This window comes from Ictalurus punctatus, chromosome 24 (assembly GCF_001660625.3).
Source record: "Ictalurus punctatus breed USDA103 chromosome 24, Coco_2.0, whole genome shotgun sequence".
Taxonomy (NCBI): Eukaryota; Metazoa; Chordata; class Actinopteri; order Siluriformes; family Ictaluridae; genus Ictalurus; species Ictalurus punctatus.
This window is the reverse complement of record NC_030439.2, coordinates 14276179-14296803: the sequence shown is the minus strand read 5'-3', so window position 1 is coordinate 14296803 and position 20625 is coordinate 14276179. Positions and strand designations below refer to the sequence as shown.

The 20625-nt window shown below is 38.4% G+C and overlaps 1 protein-coding gene across 1 annotated transcript in view; it reads left to right on the top strand.

Annotated features, from left to right (window-relative positions):
* Positions 1-4020: 4020 nt before the first annotated feature.
* The window catches only part of pag1 (phosphoprotein membrane anchor with glycosphingolipid microdomains 1), a 47790-nt gene continuing 31185 nt past the window's right edge, over positions 4021-20625 (top strand). The window contains exon 1 of the mRNA XM_017454309.3: positions 4021-4262. The gene's annotated coding sequence lies outside the window, so the exon portion shown is untranslated. The remainder of the gene's footprint in view (positions 4263-20625) is intronic.

Sequence of the window (20625 nt, the reverse complement as noted above, 5' to 3'; positions counted from 1 at the left end):
TAATTGAAAAGGAATGTGAACGTTTTAAATGTTTTTGTTGTTGTTGTTTGTTTGTTTGTTTGTTTGTTTGTTTTGTTTTGGGGTTTTTTAAAAACGTTTTTTACGTCTATAATTTGGTTTTAAAAAGTAGTTTATGCTATGAAAATATAACACGGTACAATAGGGGGCGCTAATTAGTTATGCTTTGTGACCACTAGATGGCGAAAGACGTTTAGGATTTGCATGAACGTGTAAACGCCACATTGTGTAAATGTGTAATTTCTCATTTCTGCCTACAGTCTTAGTACAATCTAATCCAATCACACAGTCTGCAATATAGCTCTACAATCTACAGTCTAATTACTACAGGATACATTGGTCATTTCCTATATGACTAATGTCTATGTTATTGCTTGCCTCGCACCTCCAATGTTGTGGGTTCGATTCCCACCTCTGCCCTATGTGCGCAGTTTGCATGTTCTCCCCGTGCTTTATGGGTTTCCTCCGGTTTCCTCCCTCAGTCCAAAGACATGCGTTGCAGGCTTATTGGCATTTCCAAATTGTCCATGGTATGTGCACGATGTGTGTGCGATTGTGCCCCATGATGGGTTGCCACCCTGTCCAGGATGGATGCATGGATAATAATAATAATATTTCTCTCACTTCTCCAAAATTGCCCCTAGCTGTGAATGTGTCTGCACGTGGTGCCATAGCATCCCATCCAGTATGTATTCCCATCTCGCACCCAGTGGTTCCCAGGATAGGGTCTGGATCCACCATAACACTGACCAGGATATATAAGGTACTGAAGATGAATGAATTAATGAACAAATAAATATAAGTATGTATGTCTCTTTTTGTATTTTCAATTCCATGGGTCTTTACCAAAAACATTAGGCCCTATTGAATATTTTGGCAGTGCTGATCAACACAATATTCTTGGCATGTTTGGCTTTGGGCAAGTCACAACAGTCTAACATTTCTGCATTTCTACTTTTTTTTTTCTGCAGTCCCTTGAGTGCTGATATCACAATATGTAATTGCTGATTAAAATATTTTACATAATGTAGATCTGAATCTAGAACATACGTACAGTATGTACTGAATATTTTGCAGGTCCTTTTATCTGTAATGAGGGGCAATATTTTAAAATAAAAATCCTTACTAAGAAAGCTGATGCTGATTATGCGCTTGTTCACATTACAGTACAACACACACTCGGTGTGAATCAAAATGCATCCCACCCATAATAAATTCAGTTTTAGAAAGCAAACATCAGATGCTAATTAATCTTAATCATGGTTTCACACTGGACTCACTAGAACCAGTTCCCAGGACTGCAGCAGTACTGCAGATGAATTGCCTATGTGTTTGGGAAAGGGGGAGAGACGGTCAAACATGACTCAGCTAATTTCTAGATGAATTAAATGGTACCAGAGACATGACAAGGTGACATCTTCCTTCATAGAAAAAAAAACTCTGTAGATGCACATGTTAATTCACCAAGGTATAAATTATATACATTTACCTTCAGAGGCACAACAATGGTCCTTGGAATCCAATTACCCTTAAATAAGTTAAATTAGTTTACTACATTCACCTTTCCATCTACAAAGAGCACATTCTTGATAGTACCATCTCTGAACACAGAATATATTTTGCCTCTGAGTGTATAGTTTAGTCTTCCACTCAGCATTTGTCATTTCCGTTGACAAGATTCTCTTTCCTGTGTATGCAAACACACTGTACATTGGGTGCACTATATTTAGACCAATGACTGTAGACCATGTTTCCTATTAAATACCCCTGAAGGCTGGTTCCTTTTTTACAAACAATTGTGGTCAGAGCTGAATCATGCAGTCCAAAATTAGTTAAGCTACCACACAACAATGCAATCGGTCAACACTCTGAAGACATGGGGTCACGCTTTAAGAATATGGGTTAAAGATGGTATTTTGGGTTTACAGTGCTGTTTGTTCTAAATACAGGGCTGTATGAGGTTTTCTGTAAAGGAGGCACATAAAAGCCAAAGTTCTGCATATTCAGTTTAGTGAATATGGTGAGTGCATATTTAGCATATTCATATTCAGTGCTTTAAAATAATTATTATAGTATATGTGTATTAATAAGGCCTCATCTTAGAACCATTGCATTTAGTATTTCGTGAAAGTAGCACAGTGATAGCAAACTTCACCCTTTTTTTATGTCTTCTGTCTAAATGACATCATAGTCAGTTTGTTGGGGCATGCTGAAGAAGCAGGTGGGTGCTTCCACAACCAAGGTGTCATTTAGCCCTATATTTTTTAAATATAATTTTTCCACATTGAATATATGAACCATCTGAAAAATATTAACCCATCTCAAGCAACAATATAATTTTTTTTCCCCCACAAGGTTTCATTTCTGACAATGGCTGTATTCTGCTTACTTACATTATTTCCCATTGTCTTTCTGTTCTCCCAGCATCTTCTGTATCACTTATCCTACACAGGGTCAGGGGGGGCCAGGAGCTTATCCCAGGGGACTCTGGGTACAAGTTAGGGCACACCCTAGATGGGGTGCCAACCCATCACAGGGCACAATGGCACACACAACCATTCACACACTACGGACAGTGTGTGGACTCAGGGAGGAAACTGGAGTGCCCTGAGGGAACCCCCAAAGCATGGGGAGCACACACGGTGGAAGTGGGACTTGAACCACCCTACCTGGAGGTGCGAGGCAAACACGATAAACACTAAAACCACCAGTTCCCCTGTTGAATATTGTGGAATAGTCCAAATAGTTTATATGGGTGAAGGTATTGAGGTAACAGTGCTGAGTGAATGTCGTGGGACATTATAATGGATGATTCTTGGGGGGTTGAACAAGATTTGGAAAATATTACTGTTTAGTAAGCAAGTAAGTAAATTTTATTTATAAAGCACATTTAAAACAGCAAAGCTGATTAAAGTGCTGAACAGAGTAAAGAAAAGTGAAATAGAAAACAGAATAAAACCAAATTAAATACAGACAAGAGACAATAGTAAAAAACAAAAAAATTGGTTAAAAACGCTGGTTTCTAAGTAAAGTTACAGCTGCTAAACCGAATTTGATCGTTTTGCTCTGAGTTAAAAATTTGATGATTCCCTATGTAAAATGAAAAGAAACAAAAGAAGCAGTTAAAACATACCAAATATGAAGCAAAATGATAGTCATTCGTGAACAGAGATACAAGATTTAGATGAGGTCCCCCTGCCACTTGATTCAAAACAAAAGGTAAAGCATATATTTTTTTAATCTATGTATTTATTAAATGTCATATAAATCCCTCACACAAAATAACTTGTATTTACTTAATGTTAGTAGCCAATTGTTAAAATACTTTAATACTTTTATACTGATGCTACTTCCATCCATCTTCTATACTGCTTACTCCTTTTCAGGGTTGCAGGGGAAACCTGGAGCCTATCCCAGGTAGCAGCAGGCACAAGGCGGGGTACACCCTGGACAGGGTGCCAATCCATCGCACATACACATTCACACACTACGGACATGCCAATCAGCCTACCATGCATGTCTTTGGGGAAAACCCCCACAGCATGCACACACAGGGCCAGGGTGGGTCGCGAACCCCCAAACCTGGAGGTGTGAGGAGTGTGAGGTGTGTGAGGCGAACGTGCTAAACACTAAGTCACCGTGGTGCTACTTGTAAAATGTGTAAAATAAATAAATAAACAAAATAATAATAAGAAGAAGAGGAAATTATAGTGGGCGGGGCTTGAGGAAAAAGTCTTAGATATTTATCTGCAACATTACACGTATATTGTTGTGGAGGACATTGTATCTATGTATCAGTGGAACACAAATGGCAGAAGTAGCGTTACATACAGTAATACAGATTCGTAGGTGTACTGAAGCATTAATACTGCGATGAGAAACATTTAAACGCTTTGTAGGCTATTCATTGGAGATAGATAGAGGTATAAGCGCTAAAACGCTACTTCCCATGAGGCTTTGCGGGGCTCCTTACTAATCCTCCCCAGTGTGAGAGCAGAGGAGGAGGAGTGGCTGTCTGGAGTCTGCGGATCTACACACCGGTATGCGCTGTATGGCGAGTCACAGCTCAGAGGAGCTCAGAGTGATCGCAGACAGTTTTGATCACAGACTGAAAACAGAATAATCTGCGGGTTCTTGTTTGTTTGTTTCCCGCACACACACATACACATTGTGCGTGTTGTGCGGTGCTGCTGCTGCGGAGCTGCGCTTATTGGAGTCGCGGCTTTACGGATGGTCGTTTCGGGGTGAGTGCTCTTCCGTCTGACTCTTAATCCCTGAGAAAGTTGCTGCAGAATGAACATGTTGCGATGGCAGGAGAAACAGCACACAGGTTCATGCGTGTGAGCTGAAAGTTGGCTGGTGTGCGGGTTTGTGCCGCAGCGCGTGTGTACTGAGGAATGCGGTTTGCTGGAGAGGAATGTAATCATATTCACTCAGTTTATACACACCCGCTTTAAAAAGCATCGCTGCAACAACAGACAAATATAACTGACCCGTTCTTTGGTTGGTTATGTGATGCCCAGGCACTTGTTGGCTCTTCTAGCACCAGTTGGTGCGGCTTTAACTCCATCCATCACTGATCACACCAACTGACGGAGCCTTCCAGCCTCCAGTCCAATAGATTTCTCCTCCTCTACATCTGAGGCACATTTCATCCAAATACACTACACTCCTACTAAGCATGCTACATTATGAGAAAGTAGGCTACATTTCCTTGTCATTGGGGTGGTACCCTCAAGGGTACCTTCATTTTGTGTACCTTTACTGTGTATGTTTCAGAGATATATAGTGTAATGTCCATCATGTACCTTTAAAAATGATTTAGTTTTTAGAGTACAGCTTTAAAGGTACACAACATGCATATTAAAGGTACAAAAGGTACAAATGGTAGAAAGGTATAGCTCTAAAATGGTCAACTAATGATGATCCATTGATATATAACGGGTGTAATTCAGTTGCCTAAATGACTTGCATCTTAATCTTTATGAGTAATGTAATATGTGATCATCACTGGAGTCTAAGATTTGTCTTGAAATTAAATTTGACGTTTTATGTTTAAACTACTTTCATTGCCATGTTGGTCTCTTTTTACACTGATCAACGTTTTCCTACATTACCCAAAATGCAGTTTGACTGCCTGCTGTTAGTGGTGCCAGTGGGATCGTTTCATCTCTACCTAAAGAGAACGATGCGGCAGCACTTTAGCCCTCTAGTCTGTCCGGCTCTCTCACCTCCTCATCCGTACACTCTGCTCAAACAGACCAGCTTCCAAAGCTGAAACATTCATTCTAATACTGTCATCAGTGCCGTTGTGCTCGTCATCTAGTAGATCACTAACTAGCTGAGTGTTCGGCGTAACATTTGAATTCTCATTAATGTGGCACTGAACATCGTTAGAAAATGGTAAGTGAGAGAAGTAGCTTTTGCTCTGATTGTTTGAGATTGTTTACATTTTACATGTAACTGCACTAGCAATGCCTCCCTGTGATGTCAGTGCGGTAGACAACTGCCAACAAGTTTACACCAGAATTGTTAATCACATCACACATATTTCATAATAAACATATTTAATATGTTTCAGGGTGGTGGTTTCCTTTAAAGTGATTCTGGAGTCTAATTTCGTTTAAAAGGAAAGAAAAGAAACCAGTTCCCCCCTTTTATTATTTAGTTATCTTCGTCTTCACTGCAAAACCTATGAAGACATACAGTGTTTCTATATAATATTCTCCTAAGTCGGTATGTGCTTTGCTCTGCTTGGAACTAGTTGTTTTTACATGAACATCTGATGCATACAAAGCTACTTAGCTACACATGAATTGAATTTATTGAAAACATCAGTAATAGGCATCATAAGTAATTTAACAGATTATTTGCAGGGTTTGATTTGAATGAGAGTCACGAGGGAAGGCAATTTCCCCTGATTAAAAAAGGACAAAACTGATCTTCCTTATAAAACAGCTTTTTGATATTTGAAGGTGTTAATCATCATAAGAAGTTAATTATCTAACACTACCTTTTAAGTATCCACTGAGCCTATATCCCCCCCCCACCCCCCCCCCCCCCCCCCACCCCTTAATACAATATCAGAATTCTGTACCCTCTTCTGTTGGTAGATATCGATCAGGAAGTGAAAAATAGCAGAAGTCGTCAATTCCACCTTGTTATCTGTGAAAAGGAAGTATTAATATTTCCCCTCCTAAAAAGCCACATATTTGCTTAAAATAAAGTAGGGACACAATAGGATACCATCTTCCTGGTTTAAAAAAAAGAACCACAATCAACATGTCCCATCTCCTCTGGATTCTCAGATCTGCTGATCTTTATGCTGTTATTTTTTGGAGACTATATGCTTTCCAGGATACGTTTTTCTGCTTCTTATGTACTATGTGTTTAAGGACATTTGGGAAAAACCTTGTTTTGCAATGCGAACCAGGCTTCCCCCAAGCGAAAAAGGAAGTATTAAAAGCCACGCCATGCCATGCTTCTGAAATTAGTCTTAAAGTTTGATTTAATTTACAAACTCTGAGAGCATACCCTGTTTTTACTGGCTTCCTGTGTCATATTAGACCACACTTGACCTTATTTGATATGAAAGGATCAATGGATGCAGTTTAAATGTGAAATTTCTTATGTCTCAGATGTAAATGAAACCAAAACAGTGAGATTGAGGTGATGTGATAGGGGGTGACTGTTTAGTTTTATTTATACCACTGTTGGACTCTAGAAATCTGATTTGTCAGAAGATGGATTCATTTTCTTATGAATCAATTCAAACATGTTTATATTACCTCGTAACTTTTTTTTTTTTTTTCTATAGTAACAAATCACAGGGAGAGTTCTCTGTATGGTAGAAGCTCCACTTATACATTGTGTAAACCTGTTATTTAACAGATAAAAACGTCTCATCATTGAAATATTGATGTTTTCTGTAAGGAGGCTTCTTTTTTGTTTGTTTAAAAAAAAAAAGCTTTATGTAAGGAGTCTTCAGTGTCAGCATTTTGTAACAGTTTTCTGCAGTGGGAAAGTCTTCAGAATAAAGGAGTTTGCATATTCTGGTTTCTCGCTAACATGACAAACTGCATCATTTTTGCCTTATTAACTTAACAAGTGAGAAAAGAAAGAAGCTGGTAACGAAATGAGTGTTTATAACTGTTATAACGTAAGTGATAACAGGAACTAACTTTTCTCATGGGTGTTCCACAACATTAAATATAACTATGTACGGATAACTGTGTTGGGTTGTTCACTAATAAATAATAAATTGTAATGGATGGCAAATTGTTGAGGCATAAGATGAATAATACAGTTTGGGGACGTGCTGTCATTGTAAAAGAATCAACTTGGGCTGATAACAGTAACCCCGCTTTGCGTCAGACCATTAATATGACTCTGTCATTGAATATATTCCTATAACAGCACACCCTGTTATGTTTTATTCCTCACAGACGACATTTTGGAAGGCAGAGTTAAGCTGTACAGTGATTTTTTCTCACTGATGTGCTGCTGTGCCTGAGGGATTTCTACACTGAGTCACTGCACCTGTGTTTCTGGTGGAGACAGCGTACACCTTGCAAATATTCACACTGCCATGTTTGAATTATTGCATGTGCACTATTTTACCAGAAATTTAAATGATTCCAACCCTTATCTACAAACATTGGCTATTGCACTGTGGACATTAAGTTGTACTCCTCATCAAAACGACTGTTAAATGAAAGACAGAAATGAAACTGAATGACTGTGAGAGTTTCAGCTCTGGTGTCAGCATTGCTCTGCGTTTAGCAAATGGAAAGATTATTGAGTGTATTTCAATGCTGTGGTCACGCACCATGAAATGAACTACCTCCAACTGGGTTGTACTAACAAAGATTAAGCTTTAACCTGGATTAAATCAAGGCTTATCTTTTAGTTAACTTGGAACAAACTTGAAAGCTTATTTAAATAATGACCAGTATTGCATTTAACCAACATTTAATATTGTTTTTTTTTTTTTGTTTTTTTTACAGTCAATTTTGATCGTGTTGCTCCATTGCTGTAAACTCTTAAATAAATTTAAGTTCAGGATTAGTATTAATCTTGCATTTGAGATTATTCAAATTTCTGAAATGGCAGAGTGTATCAGATGGATTATGAAAAATGAAATCCTTAATAAACATTGTAATGCTAGGGAAGAAAGAAACATGTTTGCTATGGATTGGAATAAATCCGTCATGGTAGAGCCATCAATTAATCTCATGTCAAGGTTTTATTCAGAGGTTTTATTTCTTAACAAGCGATTAAAATTAATTTGTGGTGCCACACACGTTAAATGGAAATAAAAACAAATTCTTGCTTAGCTCTAAACGCCGTTTAGTCTAATCCTTAATACAACCCAATCTCATCTTTTTGTGCAACTGATCAGCAGTTGAGGCTTTTTGTCTCAATCCCAGTTGCATTCACATTTCTGGATGCTTCTCCAGTTGTGTGTGATTTCTTTAACAGAGCTTTTCAAGTTGCCAATGTGGGCTTTTGGCACATAATTATGGATAGCGTGCTCGAATGCATTATCCACTACGCATGAATGGACATACCGTATATTGGTATTGGACCGAATCCCGGTGCTGGACACTAGCCACTATGTGGGTCTGTAAGTGGGAATAAAATAGAATAGAGTAATAGAACATCAGAAGGGGAGAAAGAATACAATAATACCCTTTCAGAAAGACATTTCTCTCATTACTCAGTGAAAGCAGAGACCGTCTAGGCTCAGGCAGGTGTGTGAATGTTTGTTGAACTGCTTGGTAGTGCAGTAGTTCAAGAAAAGGGAAGTATTCTTTTATATTGAAACCTCTGCCCTTCCTCTGCACCATCTGCTCGACTCATATACCATGGGATTTTACAATAAGTACAGATATTGTTCTAGTGTAAATCTGAGCAAGATTCAATTTAGGTAGGCTTTCAACACTTTTAATGCTTAAAGTGACCATGTACCATTTAAGAAATCTACAGTTTATATTTATAGCCAGAATTTCTCCAGAACTGATTAGTTGCCATGCAGAAATACACAAAAGCAGCTGGTGTGAATGGACTAGTAGGGCTAAGCTTCTCCTGTCTTTTAAACATTTTGACTTAGCAGACTTAATATTATTTATTTGGTAAACCAAAGCCTATATTTAAAAGCTCTTCACACAGCAGAGCTCTCTTTGCTATGCCTGTCTACTTCATGGATGAAAGGTCAGCATTCCGCTCAGCACAGCTTTTCACAGCACAGCAGATGAACAATGACTTTCATTTCATATCATACGCTCATTTTTTGCTTTGATAGCAACCAAGGTTGTTCGGCAAAGTTAGCAAATGTGAGAAACGTTGAGCAAAGCTGATGCAATATTCCCTACTTCCCCACCTTCAAAGATTATTTTTTTTAGGTTTCTCAAGAAAAAACATACTTGAAGGCCATATCACCCCCACCCCTAGCTCATTAGATGAAACATTGATTCTATCATTGTGGGTGCACTTTAAAAACCCTCTCTAAATGATTGACCCTTGCTAGATTGATTTTTCATTTCCTTTGAAAATTGGACTGTTCTCCTGTTTCCAAATGCCACAGAGTGGTGATAGCTTTGAAGCAGTAAAGGTCATTGTACAGGGCAATGTCATGTGCTTGTGTGTCTTATCTATCAAATCTCTTAATGTAAATATACACAATGGAAAGAAATGTCTTTACGGCATGGTCAGATCATGATTATAAGAGTACCAGGAGAGATACAAACAACCGAAACAACCAGCACTGTATACAGGATGTGTAACAGTCAGAAGTGGGAGAAGCACAAATTAATTTACATAACGGACTTCACCTAGAACATCGAGAATGGTTTAGTTCAGAATAACACGCCTGATAAGAACAATGCCAGCATTCAAAGAGACCATGCTTAGATTTGGATGACATGTATGAAGTTTCCAGTACAGTGAAGTGGTGAAGTGAATTCATCTTCCCATGAGAAAGTAAGAGTGAGGCTGAATTTCTCATAAAAATCGAAATATTCCATACATTTTCATTACATTTAATTAATGAATGTATTCAAGCAATTCGATTTATGCTCGCCCGGTCATCACTATCACTACTAAATACCATAAATTCATCTCTAGGGTTAATATACTTCTACAAGATTGTCAAATATCTCACAGTGAAAGCGTATTGAACAACTCACATCATGAACACTTTGTATAAAATGTTGCAAAGTAAAATCCCTGAGTGGAATTCGCTGGCTTGTATTGGCTTAGTTTTTCAATGGAGCTACATGACTAATGTTGCTAAATCATCTGCCAACCATTTGAGCATACTTCAGTTTGTTTGTGAATCTTTGGGATTTAGGAGGTGTGGGAGCTCTACATGTTTAATGGTGCCAACAATACAGGAAGAGAACCATTTGATTTATATGCGGAGTACCCACCATTGATATCATAGAAATTAAAGTATAGTAATGAATATATACTTTATTCAATGTCCTAAGGATTTCCATTTTTTCTTTTCTTTGGCAAATGTGCATTGTACATTAAAGGCTTTACATTACCAAAATATAAACATTGAAATCACACCTAGAGTTAACCATTTTTTCATTACTCTGTTAAGTAAAAGTGTTCAGAACAAATAAGGTTGAGGAATACCACATTCTTAGTAAAATGGTTCCTGAAATGGATTTTGGATGGTTAATGGTTTTATATTTCAATTGATCGAGTTCTGCTTGGGGCCTTTTCTGAAAGGGAAACCCTCAGTTGTAGTGTTCTGTGTAGAAACTGTAAGAGTGTACGCAGAGGTGGAAATCACAACCTAAAATTATCATTATATTATTAATGTAGATGTAGAGATAATGGAACTGCTGAGTTTTTATTTTATTTATTTATTTATTTATTATTTTTTATTATAAATGATTTTTTTTTTACAGTTAAAGCGGTCACTGGATGCAATAGGTGGGTCTAACTGAAGAATATAGATGAAGAATGTGTGTGTGTGTTGGGGAAATAAGGTCACACCCCACTGCATATGCAAATGGAATATGCATTTATTGTACCTGACATGTCATTATACTTGGTGATAGTTTGACAGAGTGTGTAAGTCACAATGACACTACCTATAACACTGAAGAGGCTTCATGGCTTATCCTTGAATGCTTGAAACCCCTTGGATGAGTCGGAATACATTGTCTTAATTAAGACACTAAAGTATTAAGTCCAGCCTCTTTCACTAAAATTTAGTAGTAATTTAAACACCTAAATGACTGACAATATTCACTGACATGGGGGCAGAAAGTGTGACTAACCCTTACACAGTCATTATTACCAGAATTGAGGTAACAACAAACAGTTTCACTTGATTTGTTCATCCAAGACTTCACTTGAAATGACTCAGGTCTCTGACACAGTAAAGGAATGTTGATTCACCACTTCTCCCTGTTATATTCAGTGCTGGCAGTGAGGCCCAGTTGTCCAGACACACAGCAGGTCTGATCTTGCCTGCTACATCACACTCTTTTATCAAGCAATGGGCACATAGCAATTTTCTCAGGACAACACAGATGTGACTTGGCTGATTGGCTGTTATTTTGTTGGCTGCTCTCGGGCTGCACAGCTCAAATAAGAAATATGTGGTTCAGAGTAGACTGAGTGTGGAATCTTTAAAATAAACAGAGCAAATGTGATTAAAGCAAATTGGCAGAGTGGTGGAGTGAAATTGGAGGTGTTTATCTCTTGACACACTCACCCTGTGTATCATTAGCCTTGGTTTGGTGGTTGCCTGGCCTTTTCCAGTAATCCAACACAAACTGTGTAGCATTACAAAGACCCAGACAATAATTTAGAGGGATAATTCACTTTGGGTGTGACTGCTGTATGTCACCATCTTTTTTTTTTCCAGTAATACAATGGAGGTTTTCACTCATGAATATTATCTCTTATGTGAAATCAGTGATCTCAAAATAATTTGAAAGTAAATGTTCATGTTCAGCACTGCTTCTCAATGCTTCTCATTAAAAAAGGAGAATTCTAATTATAAATATTAGTTCATATAAAGATATCAAAATAAATCCATTAATCCAGCTAATGTCATAGTTTACAACTGATATACTGAATGGCTGATTGGTTGGTTCATTTTGCTCATAGGGGCTTCCGTGTATAGCATCAAGCTGTTTTCACCACCTCTAATGTTATCGGTGGAGGGTACATCCAACCAATCTGGAAGAGGTGGTGTCTCTAACCGCCTGTCAATCACGTTACCTGTCAATTCAGAAAGTTGCACCTCTAACATTCAGATGGTCTAGCCTAGAAAGACATGGGCATGTATTTTGGTTATGTGGCTTTGAAGGAAACACTATAAAAAGAGCTACAAAATGTACAGACTACACCTTTAAGCAGGGTGAAGGGTCCCTAGAGACCCTTCTCCTTCAGGGAGGCCTTCTCACAGGTATTACACCACCTCATTATGCCATTTTTGATAATACAGACTGACGGCCTTCTCTGTTGCTGCTTGCTTTTGAGAGTTAAATCACAACCAGTGGATAAATGCTGAAAATGACTAAATGTCTGTAATTGTATTCTCTTCAGTTGATGTTTTGAAGGTAGTTTCAGATGGTCATGTTCATGTACAGGAACATCAATGTCTCCCATACAGCTATAACATATGACTGTAAGACTATGCAAATGCTTTTTTTGTTTTAGGGAGGGCTTAGTTTAATTATAACAAAATGCCCACACAGCTAGGCAAGCTCAGAGTTGAAATTCAAGAGGTCAAGTTTTTAACATGCTGAACTGGAAGCTGTATGAATAAAAGTGATCAAGTGAGAACTATGATGACCTGGCAAGTGGTTCTCATCAATCTCTGGTGACCACACTCTTGGAAAAGTCCTGTTTCTTGAAAAGAGTATTTCTGATATTTTTTTTTTTATATAGTGACCTCCCTGCCTGCTTTGCACTTTTCACAATTACGCCGGCCCTCCCTCTTCCTGTTCCTCATACGTCTATAGGAAATGGGGTTTGTTATCTAGAAAGTGCATATTAAGAAAATGCCTGGAAAAAAACAGCCAGCTAAACAAAGGGGCTGCAAAGTTGCTACGTTTTTGTTTAGCTACCTTCCTGCGGCTTAGGCTGAGAAGTGCATTATAGTAACCATTGGTTTGACCTGGCAGTCATAACAAGAATAGGATATTTATCTACGAAAATTGTTAAAGAACTCTAACCTAGCTCACACCATATGGTCATAGTATATCGCTCTCATCCATCTCCATCCAGTGGTCTGAGGTCTTTTAATATGCTCCGCCATGCAATATGAGAAAATGCCTCAAAGATCTTTCTCATAAGAACCATGCCCTTCTGTGAAAGTGAAAGAAATGTGGTGAGTAATTATAAATGTAGAGTGTCTTCATGCACATCCCCTTAAACCATGCTGGTACAAAGCCACAGTCCACAAAAACTGCCTGATGAACCATAAGGGCCAGCTACAGAAAGCTTTGTCAGTCTGCTAATGGCACCATAATGGAAGCCAATCTCATCAGTGGTGAGCTCTCATCCCATTCTCTCTCCTCCATCTCAAAGCAGGCCAGAAACAGGAGAGCTGCACCGAGGTGAAATAATGTGATTAGAACCCATTACGGCTGTTTTATTTTATTACATTCTGTATTTTGTGTCCAGCTTTTGGGCTGTTGACCAACATTATCTGGCAAGGACATCAACTCAGCCCTAAAGACCTCAGTGTTATGAAGCGCTCAGTGATGCGCCAAGAAAGAGTGCCCAGGCTTGGACAATGACTCCGAGATCATTGAAGGACATGATTTGAATGGTAAAGGCTCTGGGCTTTTAGATAGACCCCTAGAAGAAAGGAGAACAGGGAGCAGGAAAATAGCACTGCTGTGAATCTTTTTTTCATAATAAATTATATAGCAGCTTTCTCAAATCCAAGGTAGCCTTACAAGCTTGGATCTAGAGCTCTGTCACAACCGGCAGCCAGCGAGCCAAAAATTAATGAAGAAAATGAACAAAAACATTAAAACTGTAAATAAATAAATAAAATAAAAAGACAGACACAAAAGCAAACATCAAACATATATACAAAAGAAAAAAAACAAAGAAAGAAGAAGCTCTGGTGATAAGTGGCAGCAAAAAGGTGTGCCGTGTACTCTCAACTGGAAACGGAAAAAGGGTATTAATGACTGAATTTAAAACATAGTTAGGGGGTGTGATGAAATTTCTTGGATCATTATAGTTGTAGAAATATGTATTTTCACGGAGCTTTTGTGTGTATGCTGATCATCCTGACACCCGCTGCTTCATAGTCATTATTACTGTAATTACAGCCACTGCTTTCTATCCTGTTATTATGGCCTCTCACCACCAAAATAAGCAGCTATGCCATAGGAATGGCATAATCTAAAAGAGAGAATTCCAACCCGTGTGATTATGCGAATAAGAGGCATAAAAATTTTCTGTTCTCCTTCAGAATCATTTATCCCAATGAAACTGCTGTTTGTCAGTGAGTGTGCAATGGGGTTTAATAAAACCTATTCTTTCTTCTACAGCTCTCATAAATCCACTCATCTGTCTGACTCTGATAGACATGCAGAACCTGAACGACTGCAGTCTTCTGTCTCTGGCTGCCTCATTAGAATAGATACTGCTGCAGAGTCTTTATTATTATTTTTTTTTTAGTCTAAAAAAATGCTCTCTTGGATCCTCCGGATTTTTAATCACTTTGAAATGTTATTTTCTCTTCTAGTGTGGGAGCAAGATGGCTTGCAGGTCCAGAGGGGTGGCAATATAACTTTTGTCTTTCTTTCTATTTTTTTGAGTAAACTGAGCTAGTTGGAAGAGGTGGGGGTGTCTTCCCGGAACTGCTGAGCTCAGCTCAAGGAGTTAGAGAAGAAGGAAGTGAAAAACTGGAGGTGAAAAACATTGGTGAGAAACGTTGGTGGCACAGCTGGGCTGATACATCACTGCTAAACAGCAGTGGCCAATGTCTTCAACTCTCCCAGGAGTACAGAATCATGAAGAATTGTAAGCAGTGAAGTGGTGACTTTATTGCAGCAACAGCACTGAATTGCAGTTGAAGAAATTACATTTGCTTCATGTTTTTATCCAACATGGATAAGGATTTAGACAGGATACAAATGAGCAGTTGAGGGACTTACTCATGGACCTAACGGTGGTAATTTTGCAGAGCTGGGATTTGACCTTTGGATCAGAAGCCCAGTGTCTTAACCAATGTGTCACCACATCCCAACTCAGAGTTTGTGTATGCAGCATGCAGTGCAAGAATAGGCATATGGAAATAACTTGTACAAACTAGGAGTTAAACGAGAGCATGATAGTCAGAGTGGCATTGTGAGGTGGGCGGGAGGGGGTGGTTGGGTGTTGACATGTGGCAGCAGATGGAGAACAAATGGTGGTGGTGCGTTTGGAAGACTAGGCAGGGTATGGGAATAGACACTCCGATTCAGATCAGAGCAAATGAAAAATGCAGGAAGCAAGACCAGATAGAATGTTGGGACATATATATCAGTATTTCCATATGTTTATTAGATAATGTGATTGCCTTGATTGGTAAAAACTAGAGAGGCACCAATGTATCGGCCGATAAAGGCTCTTTTTCCCGCTATCGGCCGATAGTTTAAAAACATCCGATGATCAGGGCCGATTATGTCCTGTCAATCAAAAGAGGGCAGGAAAACGCATCGAATTCATGCTGTGTGTAAAGAAGATGTCTTGTGTGGAATGACGACAAAACTGCAGTTTGTAAGCTCTGTAATCTATGCACTGCTAAAATTTTACACCAGAAGTAAATTTTATGACGCCGAAGTTTCAGCGTCGAGTCAGTCCCCGCCCCCCGCGGCCCGTTCGCCCTCGCGCTGAATTAAAGGGCCAGTACACCGTTGAAAGATTTAAATGAAGATGAGTTGACAAAAAAGTATATACTGCACAAAAAAATATATTTGTAGAGTAGTATATTTCATATCCAGTTAATGTTAATATATAAAAAAAGGTTATATTATATATTACTAGTTTGATGTCCGATGATGAAGTAGAAATCCTTTTGTTTGTGGTGAGTGAATGTTTTTTAGAATTCAGTCAATGTTAATATGGATTAATAACATTCAATAAGCTAAGAAATCTTTTTTTAATCTTCAGAATTTAGTTAATGTGTTAATGTTAATTGGAGTAATGAGTTTTCTGTTTGTGAGACCAGTTACTGTGAAACAACTTGTTGAAATGGAGAGAATAAACCTTTTATTTGCATATCTTTCAGAATTCTTTTAAATCAATCATTAATTATTTATAAGAAGGCATAAAATGCAGAACTATCGGGTATCGGTATCAGCCGATGTCACTCTGAATAATCGGTTTTCGGTATCGGCTGAGAAATTTAGTATCGGTGCATCTCTTGTAAAAACCCATTTGAATTACTCAGATTGGTCAGGATGAACACAAGATATAAAAGAGTCAGTGATGAGAAACACCAGCTCTTTTTCCAGTGGTTATCTCCACAACCCGGCTGTAATATGCAGGTCTAGGTTGAGTACTGAGGTGGCTGACCTCAATTTCCTCAAGAGATAACTGAAGCCTTGCCTTGCTCAAATTTCAAAGTTCTGTTTTTAACACCAGTATTGTATTGAAAATAAAACAGACAGAACAAAGGAAGCTGTTCTATGTTTCAGTTATATATTTCTGGGAAACTGTTCTGGCCAAATTGTCAGTGTTACATGGATGACTGAAATGCATATTATTTTCAAAGGGCCTGACATAAATGTAGGCCCAGAGTATTGTTTGTATTTAGCTCTGCAAACACTTTTATTGTTGAGATTCTTTGACCAAGTTAATGTTCAGATATTATGAATACATATATAGTTACTGATATGAATAAGGAAAACAGCTGTTGTACTGCAACAAGAAGCAAAATTAATGGTAGCCTGAAGGTCTGTTTTTGGCTTTTTACCTCATATGCATGTAATTTGTGAGTGAAATCCTACATATATTAGTCTGTGTTACTTGGTTTTGTTTGCTGGTTTGGGTTCTTGTGGTTAAATTGGGGGTTTTTTTTGGTTGGTTGGTTGTTTGGGGTGAGTTGGATTAGTTTGGTTTGGTTGGATTGAGTTGATTTGGTTAGGTTGGTTTAGGTAATTACAGTAGATTGGTTGGTTTAATGTGTCTGTTAAGTGGATTGATTGAGTTGGTTTGGTCAGTTAGGTAAATTTGTTTCTTTGGAATGAGTGGGTTCATGTGGTTAGTCAGTTTGGTTGGTTGAGTTGGGTTCAGTGTTTTGATTACTTGGGTTAGATTAACTTGGTTCATTGGCTTGTTTGATTTGAATGGTTTGTTGATTTGAATGAGGAAAAATGCAAGGTATTTCAAGGCATAAATGTAAAGCTAAAGCAAATTCTTAAGAACCCCATTTTCATGGTTTCTGTGGCAGCTCAAATAGCATCATGGTTATAATCATGTCGAATACATCACCAGTAGAGAGCCACACTGCAATCTACATGTGACAGCTATGTTCCAACCCAGTTGTTCCAGTCACTCGAGCATCAATGAGCAGAAATAATTGACATAGAAGCTAGCAGGGTGTGCAATTTGGGCTAAAATCCCAGTGAGACCCTCACAGCAGCAGAGTGACTACCAAACGTGTATACTGTCATAACAGATGCCCAGTGATCATTACAAAAATCACCATGTGGTTGGAAGATTATAGGCTCTGACTGGAGCAGAGATTCGGAACATATGTAGCTGTTTGGGTGGGCCAGTTGAAAGTTCATTAAAATAACTGGTTTATTCTTGAGAGAAATACTGAGATAATTCAATTATCTTATTATTATGTCCTGTTCATGTTGGCTTGCAGTAACTGTCTAGGCTGTCTGTATTGGTAATCGCATCCTGTGGTGGTACATTCATCATGGAGCTACTGGGTGATGGATGGACATATTTGAACCAACTGGATTCTGGCTCTCAAAAAGCCACCTAGTGTCAGCGGAAAAGGAACTGAAACATAATTTATCTAAATACATGTTCATAAAAAAGATATGTGTGGTTAGAATAGTTCCCAGTTGAGAATTTACCAGGAATTGTAGTTCTTGAATGAATGACTGGTTTTAGATTTTGTGAACTTGGAAGTGTTATGTGATTATAAAGTGTCACATATAGTATCTCTATGTATCGTATTTAAACAGAAATATATCTATCTGTGGTTCATGTTTATGGAGATTAAGGATTAGTGTCAGGCCATGTGTTGGGCAACTTTGTTTGAAGCTGTGATCTTAAAGCCGGGCCATATGGGCACAGGATTTTATGCAATGAGCTGTGGTACTGCTGGTATCAGTCTTTCACAGAAGGTTTGTTTGTCCTAGCAACTTCGAATGGTGCTAGTGATTGGCTACAGATGTAGATTATACAGCTGTGGTCTGGCCATTCCTATAGCGGATCTATACAAGGTCAGATTGAATTTCACTGTATAATATTCCAGTTTTTAAGATCCTGTGTTACACTTTTAGTCACATAATATAAGTGTATTGAAATTCATCAGTATACCTAGGTTTCTGGCTGAATGACCACTGTATTGTGTGATGTAGAAAATCTAAATAGGTGTATGCATGTCATTTATGGCATACAGGATTTTCACATATCTTCCAAATTGTGCATTAGTTTTGTAATAAAATATACATGTTAAACAGAGTATGTGTTACATTTACAAGTAAGTAGTTGACTACATATAACAGAGTCACATTTATCAGAGTCACTCTTCATTTGTGGCTGACCGTCATGTTCTGTTTTTGTAGTAGAAAAGTGTAGCGCAGTTTCAGAATATGCACACAAACAGCACAAAACACCACTAGAGCCCTGTAAAGAAAAAGGGTTAACAGTGAGTCAGTCATACCTATCAGAAAGAGAGAACGTATGTGGGAAAATGAGCAAAATGTAAGCTTGCATTAGATCTTTTCTTGAGTTAGTAACATGTTTATTTTTCACACTATGCTAGTAACTGTTGATGGGAGTGTTGACAACCACAGTTTTTGTGCTTGACTGTGTGAACAACTGTCCATAGTGTCTGACCACAAAGATGTGGTTATTGTGAATTATTGTGTGAACTCCATGTTGTTGTGAGAATGATGAATCTTTAAATAGTGTTGTATTATGAGTGAATGTTAGTGCACACTTCCGTTGACATGTTTTCATTGCTTTTCCATGACTCCCATGGTTAAGTCAGGAAATTTCTTGCTGTTTATTATTTGTCTGAATGATTAAGTATATTCAGGACTATACTGCTTCTCTAGAGTATCATGGTTGGACTGAGTCATTTTTTGACTGAGAACATATCTGAAACAGAGGAGGTTAAGATTAAGATTAATCTTGTTTAAGATTACGTGCCAGGAATCAGAAGTTATGAGTTCATTATGAGTTCAAGTTTCTGGATTTCCAGAGAGCCACTGAGGCATGTTTTTGAGGAAACCCATCAACTGCTCAGCTGTATGCTTTGTATTTTTCACTTGTAAGAAGCTTTGGATCAAATGTCCACCACAAATGTAAATTGGCTGATACCTGTGTCTAGTTTGTGGACAAGAGTTTACCAAAATAAGTGAAATTTCAAGACATAACATCCCAGCGTTATGACTCATCTCATCTCTGAATAATGCTGAATTTGTTTGTTTGGTTCAATACACATGTACTGAGAGGTAGAGAGAAATGCAAATGGTGTTCATACATCAGTTATTAAAGTGTTCTCAGTTCAGCTGAGTCCCCTAGAATGACTCCAGAGTTATAAGGGAACATGCATATAACTTTGCAGATCGTAGTTGTTCTGCAGTATACTGATTTTATGCACAGCTGAATTTTAAATAACAAAAAGTGATGTGTGTTGTCCCCTACTCTGGTCTTTTCCTCTAAGGAGAGAACGCAGCAAGAAATTTACATGGGCAGCCATCTGCAATATTATGGCCGTTTGTTCATGTCTATAGAACGTCTCTTAAAGGCTTTGATATTCTTGGCCAAGTCCCACGTATGCAATCACATATTATTATAGACTCACCCCTTTTTCCGCTGAAAATGTGTTCAGGTTCTTTGACACGTTTGCAGTGTTTTGCCATGACCCAAAAGTTAGGTCAGAATTTTTCTTGCTGTTTATTACTTGTCCTAAATGTGTGATTAAGTGTACTCAGGACTCCAGAGTATCAAGGATGGACTGTTTTATCGTTGCAGTGTAAGTAGTGTGTGTTTATAATGAGTGAGTCTGCAGAGGCAGTGGAGGCTCCACGGTTAAGATTCTGAGTCAGGGTTATGACTCGTTGTTGCATAATGGTGTATCTTTTCGTTTGTTGGAGAAGTGAGGAGTGTCTGGTGCAGAAGTGAGGCGTGTCTAGTGAACCAAATGCTGCCAGTTGTGGCACTTTCACGTCTGTCTTTTTCTGTCCCTTGTTTCCACGGAAACTTGGAAAATCTTGCTCAGCAGGAGCCTAGCTTCCTCTCTCTCTCTCGCTCTCTCTCTTTCTCTCTCTCTCTCTCACGCTCACGCTCTCACTCTCACTCATCTTAAAGGAACCATCATCAAAGCGCTCCCTTGATACTTGTTGCAGGTTTGTACTTCCTACTCCAGCAGACACA